The sequence below is a fragment of the Phocoena phocoena genome, chromosome 7 (assembly GCF_963924675.1).
Source record: "Phocoena phocoena chromosome 7, mPhoPho1.1, whole genome shotgun sequence".
Taxonomy (NCBI): domain Eukaryota; kingdom Metazoa; phylum Chordata; class Mammalia; order Artiodactyla; family Phocoenidae; genus Phocoena; species Phocoena phocoena.
In genome coordinates this window covers 19,833,830-19,845,991 of record NC_089225.1, presented here as the reverse complement: position 1 = coordinate 19,845,991, position 12,162 = coordinate 19,833,830, and the positions used below count along the sequence as shown (strand labels likewise).

The window sequence follows — 12,162 nt, the reverse complement described above, 5'->3', positions numbered from 1 at the left end:
TGATGGATATTTGGGTTGTCTCCACTTTTGGGCTATTATTGGTAATGCTGCTATGAACATTCGTGTACAGGTTTTGTGTGGACATAGGTTTTCAATCCTCTTGGGTATATAACTAGGCATTGGAATTGCTGGGTCATATTATACAATAACTATATGTTTAACATTTTGAGGAAGTAGTGAACTGTTTCACAAAGCAAATACACTGTTTTACAATCCTAGCAGCAATGTATGAAGTTTCCTATTTCTCCACATTCTTGCTAACACTTGTTATTGTCCGTCTTTTTTTTTAAAATAAATTTATTTATTTGTTTTTATTTTTAGCTGTGTTAGGTTTTCGTTGCTGTGCATGGGCTTTCTCTAGTTGCGGTGAGCAGAAGCTACTCTTCGTTGCAGTGCGTGGGCTTCTCATTGCGGTAACTTCTCTTGTTGTGGAGCACGGGCTCTAGGTGCGTGGGCTTCAGTAGTTGTAGCTTGTGGGCTCAAGAACACAGGCTCAGTAGTTGTGGCACACGGGCTTAGTTGCTCTGCGGCATGTGAGATCTTCCTGGGCCAGGGCTCGAACACATGTCCCTTGCATTGGCAGGCAGATTCTTAACCACTGCACCACCAGGGAAGCCCTGTCCGTCTTTTTGATTCTAGCCATCCTACTGGGTATGAAGTGGTATCTTATTGTGATTTTCCCTCATGATGAATGATGTTGAAAATTTCAGGTGACTACTGGCCATCTGTACACTTTCTTTGGAGAGATGTCTATCACATTCTTTGCCTACTTTAAAATTGGGTTATTTGTCTTTTTATTGTTGCATTGTAAGAGTTCTTCACATATTCTTCATCCTAGTCACTAATCAGATATATGATTTGCAAATATGTTCTCCCATTCTGTGGGCTGTCTTTTCACTTTTTTGATGATATCCTTAGACGTTTCTTTTGTCACTTGTGCTTTTGGTGCCATACCTAAGAAACTGTTGCCTAATCCAATGTCACAAAGGTTTATTCCCACATGTTTTCTAACAGTGTTATGGCTTTAGCTTTTACATTTAGGTCTATCATCCATTTTGAGTTAGTTTTTGTATATAGTGTGAAGCTGGGGCCCAAGTTCAATCTTTTGCATGTGACACTGTTTGTCGAAAAGATTATTCCTTCCCTATTGAATTGTCTTTACATCTTTGTTGAAAGTCAATCAACTGTAAATGTGAGGGTCTATTCCTTGATTCTCAGTTCTATTCCATTGATCTATATGTCTATCCTTACGTTTGTACCACACTGTCTTCATTACTGAAGTTTTGTAATTGAGAAGTGTGAGTCCTCCAACTTTATTCTTCCGTTTCAAGATTGTTTCAGCTATTGTGGATTCTTTGCATTTATGTATGAATTTTAAGATAATTTTTAAATTTCTGCAAAAAAAAAAAAGCCAGCTGGGATTTTTGATAGGGATTGTATTAATCTATAGATCAGCTTGGGGAGTACTCTAGGATTGGTGTTCATCCTTTTGCTGTCAAAATGTGAGAATGGGTCACCTGGGTAAATTTCCTCAGTGATTCCCAACAGTTTTGAGCATCAAAATCCCTCTATAATGCAAAACATTACTGTTGACTGCTCAAAGGATAAAAATTGTACTTTTAAAATTAATAGTAACCGTTTATTGCCTAAGTACATAAGGACAAAAACTATTATGAATTTGATAATGATTTTATGTGAATTTGTCAGTTCATAATAACATCTATATATAATTCAGAAATCATAAGGCATAATGTGGAGAGATGTGAAGTACTCTGTCTTAAGTCAATGTATGGTGTAATTATGGGGTCTTTGTACCATATGCAAAATGACTCCCATTTTGAGAACCTCTGGTCAACATAGAAGTCCTTCTTAGGCAGCATTCCATCTTTCGGTACAGAATGCCTCAGCCACAGAAGAAGGAAGCTTGGCCAGTACTGGCCCCTGAGAACTAAGTAACAACGCCAATTAGCCCACAATCAACCCAGTTCTTGATGACTTGATTTTCTTGTGGGGGAAGGAAATCCCATACTGAGTTGCTGCCCCTGCTGTCTCAGGCTGACCATGCTGATTGCCTCACCTGGCTTTGGAATCCTTGTTCCCAAAATGAGCCAACAATTGAGCTAATTGGCAGTAATGCTCAGATGAACAAATCAGCCACAAAGACACCTTAACATTTTTGCTTTGATAACTCCAATTACCAGTCTTTATAAAAATAGAAAACAAGCAAACAAATCTCATGAGAACATTCTAATCTTTCCTGCTGCTACCAATTTTCTTTATATTTGGAACAAAGTGAAGAAATGAAAAAAATTCTTTTTTTTTTTTTTGAGTCAAGGAGCTCTACTGAAGAAAAAGAATGATGTACATTGATTGCCTACAACTGCCCAGAAAGACGTTTGATGTTTTATTCTCTTTTACTTGGAAAGATCCATTTTGCCATATTTTAATTGAAAGGTCACTGATTTTAGAATAAGAATATTTAAGCTCGGGCTTCCCTGGTGGCGCAGTGGTTGAGAGTCCACCTGCCGATGCAGGGGACACGGGTTCATGCCCCGGTCCGGGAAGATCCCACATGCCGCGGAGCGGCTGGGCCCGTGAGCCATGGCTGCTGAGCCTGCGCGTCCGGAGCTTGTGCTCCGCAACGGGAGAGGCCACAACAGTGAGAGGCCCGCGTACCGCAAAAAAAAAAAAAAAAAAAAAAGAATATTTAAGCTCAAGTCTCAAATCCCTGTCTTGCTGGTCTCCGTTTCTTTATCAGTTATAAAATTAGTAATAGCTAACTTTTGGATATGAGAATTAAGGAGAAACTTGAAGAGAGTAGTTTAATAATTTAAGGATTGTTTTTATCATTAGTGCACTATTTCCACATTAATAATAATGTAACTGCTACTTCATGAGATTCCCAGACTCTTCTAGAGGGCCATCTATTTCCAGAGAGGCATGGGTCTATGTGGGTTTCCCTTCCTCTGGAATGAGGGGGCTGTGCAAATTCTCAGGAGTGTGCCCAGTCACGGAAGGCTCAGGAGATACCAGCCTCCAGGAGCTTCTTTCTGATGGCAGGAGTGGCCAAAAGCTGTGGGCCAGAGGCCCATATGTAGTGAGACCAAGACAGCTAGGAGAGAGAATGTCATCTACCAGAGAGAAGAGCATACACTTTTTCTCCCTCTAACTTCTCACTTGTCCATGTAACTGATATTGCTTTTAACTCCGTGTGCCCTTTGGATCCCTGTATTTTCTTTTTCAGTATCAACTAACATTTTCTAGACTTCTGGCTTGGTGCAAACTATTTGCCTTTGTGGAAAATAATATATTTTGAAAGATTCACTAATTAAAAAATCCCTCTAATTTCCCCTTCTTTACTCTCTTTTCCCCCTTCTGTACAAGCCAGATTCCATTCTGTGTTCACTGCCTCAGGAGCAGCTTGAAAGGGAAGGCTAGCCTGTCAGTCACTGGCTTCGTGTTTCTGAAGCCTGACCCATGAGCAAGAGTGGGTAAGGTGCCCTGGGTAGGGTTGGGGGATAATAGGAAAGCATGAAGATGGAGGAAGAGGGAATGCCTCTGAGGGAAAATGCCCAAGGTCAATAGAGAAGAGGTTCTTTCCCCTACTCTCCTACCTCCAGCTACAAAAGGGTCCTCTGGGCTGAGGGTTAGGCTCAGAGGGAAAAGGGAAGAGCAGAAAATCAACAGGTCTGAGAGGGCCATTGTGCACCTTATTTCAAAGGCAGGGTTTGGGAGCCCATGCAGCCACAGAAATTTTGGGGAAGCTGGAAGCAGGGGGTTTTTTCAACCTTCCTCCATGGCCATAGTCCTGGAGGCTGCAAGTGCCTAGATCGGTTATGTTTGAGCAGGGTATCTCACAAGATGGACCACAGAAAGCCTGGATGAGAATCTTGTGTCTCATTCTGGCTCAGAAAATTCACAATGGGTCAAATATAGAACAGAGAAGTACAGCCCCAAAGGGGCCACATGGACAAGAATCTCAGAACGTGCACAGGTGACTGAGGACCAAGTTGGGTGAGGCACATTTCGGCCAACACCTGTGACTCAAGGACCAGGAGATGCCTCCCTCTACCCCCATGCTCATGGCCTTGGCACTAAGTAATCTCTCTTGAATTAAAAACACCACCCTGGACAAAGGAGAAGTGGATCCCCATGATCTGAGATTACATCTTTGCCATCCTGGCAGGATGAGGGCTCAGATAAAATTTAAGTTGAGCTAAATAAAATTTTGTAATTCTTACATATTTGAGTTGGTGGAATGAAATTCATACCCACCACACCATTCTTTGTTGATTCCTTGTATATATCCTACTCTACTTAGTGTGAGTCCTTTGGGCGGGATTAATTCTGGTGCAACAAGTATAATTGAGCCTACCATTTCCCTGGCCCTGTATTAGGTGCAGAGCACACCCCTGTGACTGAGATATGATTGGTGGAACGAAGCCTCTAGGAAAGCCCAGGTAATTCCTACCTCCTTGGGCAATCTCCAAGCTCTCTGGATATGTATGACCTTGTGACTCCTATCCACTTAGGTGTGGGCCAGATCTAGTGACTCACTTTTAGCAAACAGAATATTGCAAAAGTGATGGGATGCCATTTCCGATATTAGGTTACAACAAGACTATAATTTCCATCTTGTTCATTCTCTCATTCTCTATTCTGGCTCAGTCTGAAGGAAGCCAGCTGCCATGTTGTGAGTTACCCCATGAATAGATCCATGCAGAAAGGCACTGATGTCTCTGGCCAAGAGCCATTGAGAACCTGAGTCCTGCCATCAGCCACGTAGGAGAGCTTGGTGTCTTCCCATGTTGGATCTTCAGATGAGTCAGCCCTTGTTGACCCCTCGATTGCAGCCTTGGGAGGGGCCCTGAGCCAGGGACACCCAGAGAAGCCACCTGGATTCCTGACCCTCAGAAACTATGAAATAGTAAATGTTTTCTGTTTTAAACAGCTAAGTTTGGGGGGTATTCATTATAGAGCAATAGTTATAGAGCAATAGTTAGCCCAATAGTTATAGAACAATTCATGATAGAGCAATAGTACATGGTCCTTGCCCTCCAGTAACTCTTGCTCTATGATGAGAATTTCTTTGGAATGGGCATCCATGGTAATCAATTAGAGCTGGGCATAATGGCACGGATTCTGTTAATTAGGTTTCAGGTGGTGAGATGGGAAGGAGGGAAGACACAGATTGGTGAACAGGCAATAATGGCTTTTGAAGTCTGTGATGGACTTTCTCTAGCCAAGGCATTTTCTTTAATTATAAAAGTTCATTTTCTTGGAATGACAATATTTGCATTTTCACTTGGTGGGTTGGCAGAAGTTGGAGAAATAGCATCGCTTGGCAGAGAAGAGAAAACAGGGTTGTTCTGCTATTGACTTTCGATCAAAGCAACACCTGATTTTTGGGTGTCCACACTATATATACACACACACATATTCTCATATACACACACACATATTCTCATATACACACACGTGTGTGTGTGTGTCTCATATACACACGCATATTCTGCCCTAGCCTCCACTGCATAGGCCTTTACTAAGGGCATCTTTGCTAGGAGGGACTGCCTGTGAGTGACATCCTTAGTCTCCATCACATCTGTGATGGGGGGAGCTCTGAGTCAGTGATTCTCATCAGCCATCATTTACAGTTATAAACAATTCAGGTGCTATTTTATTGAAAATGGAAGCGGGTGGTGGTGGAGGTAGCCATGAAGGAGAAATTGGACAACAACCTTTTCTCCTGAAAAGTCTCAACTTAGCCCAAACCTTGGGAGCAGTGCAATCTTTTTGATTCTGCTACTTGTAGCTGAGGATACCTAAGCCACTATGAGGGTAAACTCCCTTCTCATCTCAAATATTGTATTCTAACAAAAGCAACCCTGGGCACCTAGATCATTTTCCTCTGATTCTTTCCCTTGGGTGTCATCACATTGCAACATTATTCCTGGTTCTTAATTTTAGCAGACTTCAGAAGAAAAGACACTTCAAACTGAAAGAGGGCATTGAAATCAATTATGAACCAATCAGCTTGAAACAGTTTCCCTGTTCTTTTTCTTTTTCCTTCTGTACTGGAAAATCCCCACTCACACTGCATTTGGGTGCAGGCAAGCTGCTCCAACCTTCTGATAACTGCCTCAAATGTCAGAAGTCAGAGGGACTACCAGCAGTCGGGCCCCATTTCTGCAGAAATACCACTGAGTTATATGGAATTACACGAATCTTACTGGAATAGCTTACATTTCATCTTGTCAGCCCAACTGGCTTAGGTTACTGCTTGTTATATGCGATGTTTTAGAGATAATCCATTCCTGGGCACAATGTGTATTTTGCCTGCTGAGTATTCACTCCTTTGTCTTCTGTTTACAGCACTCTGACTTTCTAGGGGGAAAATCGCACTCTTGGTCCACATGATCAGGTGGAACTGCTCCCACCCTTGGCTCTGGAAGGGGGCATAGGACCTAGGTATGAGCCATCAGAGGACTGTATCACCTGGACCCAGTGATTGGTTTAGGATGGACATGTGACCCGACCCAGGCCAAACATAACCATCGAGACTTGATTCCCGAACTTCCCTTAGAAGGGTTGGAAAAAGCATGTTCTGTTTTGGGGTTGGTTCTATAGGCAGCCCTCTTACGATTTCAAGGGGAGTGACTGTTAGTGAGTGGAGACAACATAGAGGAAAGGAGATCAGAGAGAAAAAAGGAGAGAGGAGTTTTGTGAGTCGATATATTTTTTTATATCCTCTTTTTTGTTGTTGTTGTTTTGTTTAAACAAATTTAAGCTGGGTTTCTGTAATTTGCGGCATGATGAGTCTTGAGTAGATGTCAGGGAACAATCTGGATGGTCCCCTCACACTCTTGATGGATATGCCAAGGACTCAAGGCCCTGACTGATCTTTTCCTGACATGCTTTTCAGGATTGTGTTTGTACTGAGCAACCTGAGGGATGAGGTAACCTCTCCCACAAAGAGCAGGCTTGCTTCCATTTGCTATAAAGGTGGCAAATCCCCCAAATTCAGTGCTCCTTTCTTGCAACACCACCCACTATATGTGCAGAGATTCCTTTGGCCCACCTGTGTGCGCTGGGGCACCTGGGGGTGGGGACAGGAGGAACAGACACAAACGAACAGAATGCTCACACTTTCCTGACTATGACCTTTGTCTCTGACCCAGGAGTCTTGTGTCTTCTGCCAGCATCTGTGAAAAAGTAACAGACTAACTTACTAGCTTGAAAAGTAAGGCGAGAGTCCCAGACTCTTCATGCTTGTTGACACTGTATAGCTCCTTGGGCTTCCCTGGGCTAGGGCAGGGTGCATGGCAGCTTCACTAGGGGCATGTGCCTGACAGGAACACAGACTGAGTTGAGTCCTGGCTCTGCCACTGACTGGCTTTGTGATTGTGAGCTAGTTGGCTAACCACTTAGGCCTTTTGGGTTCTCGTCTGTGGAATGGGGCTACTACTGCCAGTCACACAGACTTTTTCAGGAGGACTGAATAAGAAGGTGACTGTAGTGCACTTGACAGAGAACCTGGCATAGAGTAAGCTCGGCAAGTGTTATCTATTATTAACTCCTTGGTAGTGGCACTTAGTACATTAGGTTAAGTGAAGTAAGTCAGAAAGAGAAAAACAAATACCATATGCTAACGTATATATATGGAATCTAAAAAAAGAAAAGGTACTGATGAACCAATAAAGACGCAGACATAGAGAATGGACTTGAGGACACAGGGTGGGAGGGGGAAGCTGGGGTGAAGTGAGAGTAGCATCGACATATATACACTACCGAATATAAAATTGTTAGCTAGTGGGAAGCAGCAGCATAGTACAGGGAGATCAGCTCGGTGCTTTGCGATGACCTAGAGCGGGTGGGATAGGGAGGATGGGAGGGAGGCTCAAGAAGGAGGGGATATGGGGACATATGTATGCATATGGCTAATTCATTTTGGTATACAACAGAAACAAACACAGTATTGTGAAGCAATTATACTCCAATAAAGATCTGATACAAAAAAAAAGCTAGGTTGCAGACAGTTTGAGAATAAACTTTTTTTAAAATATATTTATTTACTTAAAAAATATTTCCAAATATTTTCTCATTATAAAAAAAAGTTGATTGTTGAAAAATTGGGAAATACATATCAGAAAAATGAGAAAAGTTTTTAAAAATTATAATTCCACAACCCACACACTTCTTAATCGCATTTTGGTCAATATCTAGCTAGAATTTTAGTGTGGGTGTGTATTGTATGTGTCTTGTCAAGGCAGGGTCATGATGTACACACTGTTTTGTTGTCTGTTTTTCCTCACTTAACATACCAGACCATCTTTGCAGTTTATACTTCTTTTGTAGCTTTCTATTAAAAGTTATTACAAACTAGTAATATAAGTGAAAGAATGAGTAGCATAGAAGTTATTAGGAAGAGGGATAAAATGAACACCCAGGACCTCACCATGTAACTTAAGCAGGAGGACATCCCCTACACTGTTGAGGCTCCTGTGTGCCCCTCCCTGATCAGATCATCCTGCCCCATCCCCTTGATCTCAGGAGAACATGATCCTGAATTTCTATTTATAATTTGTATGTATTTATTCCTATAATTTGTATACTTTTACCATGCATGTATATATTAATAAATACAACATCATTTGGTTTACTCACTTTAGATCTTAATAGACATGGTATTATGCTGCATGTATTTTCTGTGACTTGTTTTTATGCTTGGCATATGTCTCTGAGACCCATCTGTGTTGATGCCATTGTTCATTCATTTTTCAGGGATATATGGTATTCCCATGTAGACATATGCCATGATTAAGTCATGATTAAGTATCTGGCTAAGTCACCAAGGCAATGGTTTGGTGAAGGATGTCTACCTCCCTTGACAGGTGCTTCAGACTCCAGATGGGGGGTGGGAGTCCCACCCGGATCTAAGCCATTTGCTCCCAGGACAATTAGAGGTTTCCCAGCACTAAGCAGAGTGACCCAGATGATATAGGTCCCAGGGCATAATGTGAAGGAGATCCTCAAAAGCACGGAGGAGAAAGAGAAGGGTTGGGGCTTCAAGGTTATAGATAGAAGACAGTCTGGATGCCATAGGTGGACTGTAAAGATTCCACTTGGGGAAAACGTAGAAAAGATAAAAACATTTTCCCATAAGGATAAATGGCTGGAGATGTAGTACTGAACCAGCTAAGATTAGTCTGCCTAAGAAAAAGCATGGAAAAGGTCATACAATTTAAAACAACCTATGTGGGCTGAGTGTGTGGGGAAACTGACACTCTCTTATGTTACTAACAAGAGTATAAATTAGCAAAACCTGCATGGAGGGTAACTTGGCCAAATCTACAAAAATGTAGATTTAAAATGTACCTACCCTTGGATCCAGTGATTAAATTTCTAGGAACTTATCTTATAGATGGGTAAAATTATATATGTAATTAGTTATTGCAGCATTATTTATGATAATAAAATATTGAAACGATTTAAGTGTCTTTCTATAGGGAATTAGATAAATTATGGTTGATCCATCCAATGAAAACAGTGTTGCTGCTACAGAGGATGAGGTAACTTCTGAGGTACTAGCCACTTCCAATATCCAAGTGTATTTGCTGTCTATGAATAGAATATCCTTGGTTATGGTCTTTGCTTCTGGGGATCTGGATTGTAGGGAATAGAGATGGGGAAAAGATATATTATTGCTACCTTTCTATGTCTTTACAATTTTGTACCATATGAATGTATCAGTGAGCCAAAGAGTAAGTGAAATAAACATAAAAAGAGGTGAGAGGCTGCAGTCAAAATGAGGGAAGTAGAGGAGTGAAGAAGATGCAGGTACAAGCTGGAGCTTTGAGGAGAGGCAGAGGGATTTGCCCTGAAGGAGGGATTATCAGAAGATACGATGGTGAAGAGGATTTTTGAGAAGTTTTGCAGACTGTTGGGGTATACGGTCTATGGCCAAGATGCCCTTTGCCCAAGGAAATCTTTACTTCATAATGCAACTTGTGAAGTTGGATTCTTTTTCTCTTTTTTAATGTGTTTTTGTTTTGTTTTGTTCCTTTAAAGCAAACATTCTAAGAGCGATAATAACAACAACAGTAAAATCATGATGTAATAATAACACCAACAATGAAGGTTGGTTATTATTTTAGCATTTAGAGTGTGACAGCCATTGACTAACACTTTCCATGTCTGATCACATTTAATTCCTATATCAACTGTATGAAGTTGGTGGTACTATTATTCCCATTTTATAGATGAGGAAACTGAGGCACAGAAATATTAAGTAAGATATATTAAGATTACATAGCTAGGAAGTGATAGCATTGAAAGGTGAGCTCACTTTGGTCTGCCTTCAAAGATTGTGCTTTTAACTACTTTGCTATATTCTTTTCCTAATGAATGAGTCATTTGTTAGAAAGTGTAGTAGCCTGAGGGTGTGCGCATGCATACACCCACACCTACACCCCCCCACACACACCACTCATCTAACTTCAGATGTTAACTGTTTACAAATATTTATGGGCCAACTTTCAGGGAGAGCTGGGATAAGAAAGAGGAATCGATGCTATGATCTTGTTCACCCAAGAAAAATCTAGAGATATTAGGACAATAGGCAGGGTAGTCATTTGCCAAGTGTTAGGAAGAAAGATGCCTGCAAACTGACAACCAAGCAGGTGTTGCTACCATTCCTATTAGGCCCCTGGGAATTCCCAGAATGTGAGGCTGAGGAAGAAATCAAATAAATAGTTTGCTGACTCCACTAACTTGCAAAAGTATTTTCAAAACTCCAAGCAGATTGTCCACTGTTCAGAGGCCATCAGACTCTAGGTGATCTTTCAGAGATAATGCGTTAACCCAAAAAGCTCTTACGAATCACCCCAGAGCTAATATGAGCCAAGCTATTTCAGCTCAAATGGGGCATGAAGGAGCCAGTATGTTCCCTGGAAGACTCATTCTTTCTTCTTTACCCTTACTGTTCCAACAAGGCTGATTCCAGTGAGTCTCTGAGAATAATTCGAGGCTTATTTTCTCCAGAGGGAGCTGAAGTAACAACAGTATGTTTGCTACCACTGAGGGAGAAAGTGTATTCTGCATCGTTCCCCACCTTAAGCCTTGATTTGTTTAGACAGAAAGTTTCCAGTCAGCTACTCATATTCCCACCAATGCCAACACTGTTCGATTCCGGTTTAGAAAGAAAGGACACTCCAGATTTGTGCTGTCAAATGCTGTAGTCACTAGTCTATGTGGCTATTGAGTACTTGGAATGTGGCGGATCTAAATTGAGCAGTTCTGTAAGTGTAAAATACACATCATGGTAGTTTGAAGACTTAGTATGAAAACAAGAATGTAATATATCCCAAAATTTTACATTGATTGTATGTTGAAATGATAATATAGGCAGTCCCTGCTTTGCAAGACAGTGCAGGACCATAAAAGTGACTTTGTAAGCCAAAACTACACAAATGGTTACAATAATCAAAGGGGGGAAAGTATGATTATCACGTGACCTTTAGTGCTCGCTTTGGCAGCACATATACTAAAATTGGAATGATACAGAGGAGATTAGCATCGGCCCTGTGCAAGGGATGATATGCAAATTCATGAAGCATTCCACATATTTAGCATGAGAAAGGAAACACTCACTCCAGTCCAGGAAGTGCTGAGTCCCATACAGGATAAACCCAAGGAGGAACACGTCAAGACACATATTAAACAAATTGACAAATATTAAATACAAAGAAAAAATATTAAAAGCAACAAGGGAAAAGCAACAAATAATATACAAGGGAACTCCCATAAGGTTATCAGCTGATTTTTCAGCAGAAATTCTGCAAGCCAGAAGGGAGTGGCATGGTATATTTAAAGTGATGAAAGGGAAAAACCTACAACCAAGAATACTCTACCCAGCAAGGCTCCCATTCAGATTCGACAGAGAAATCAAAAGCTTTACAGAAGCAAAGCTAAGAGAATTCAGTACCACCAAACCAGCTTTACAACAAATGATAAAGGAACTTCTCTAGGCAGGGAAAAAAAAAAAAAAAAAGAAAAGAAGCCACAACTAGAAACGAGGAAATGACAAATGGGAAAGCTCACCAATAAAGGCAAACATACAGCAAAAGTAGGAAAGCATCCACACACAAATATGATACCAAAACC

The 12,162-nt window shown here is 41.2% G+C and overlaps 1 non-coding gene across 1 annotated transcript; it reads left to right on the top strand.

Moving 5' to 3' along the window:
* Positions 1-11,518: 11,518 nt before the first annotated feature.
* Positions 11,519-11,626, top strand: LOC136126213 (U6 spliceosomal RNA). The gene has a single exon (XR_010656101.1). It is a non-coding gene; the product is annotated as a U6 spliceosomal RNA (small nuclear RNA).
* The last annotated feature ends 536 nt before the right edge of the window (positions 11,627-12,162 follow it).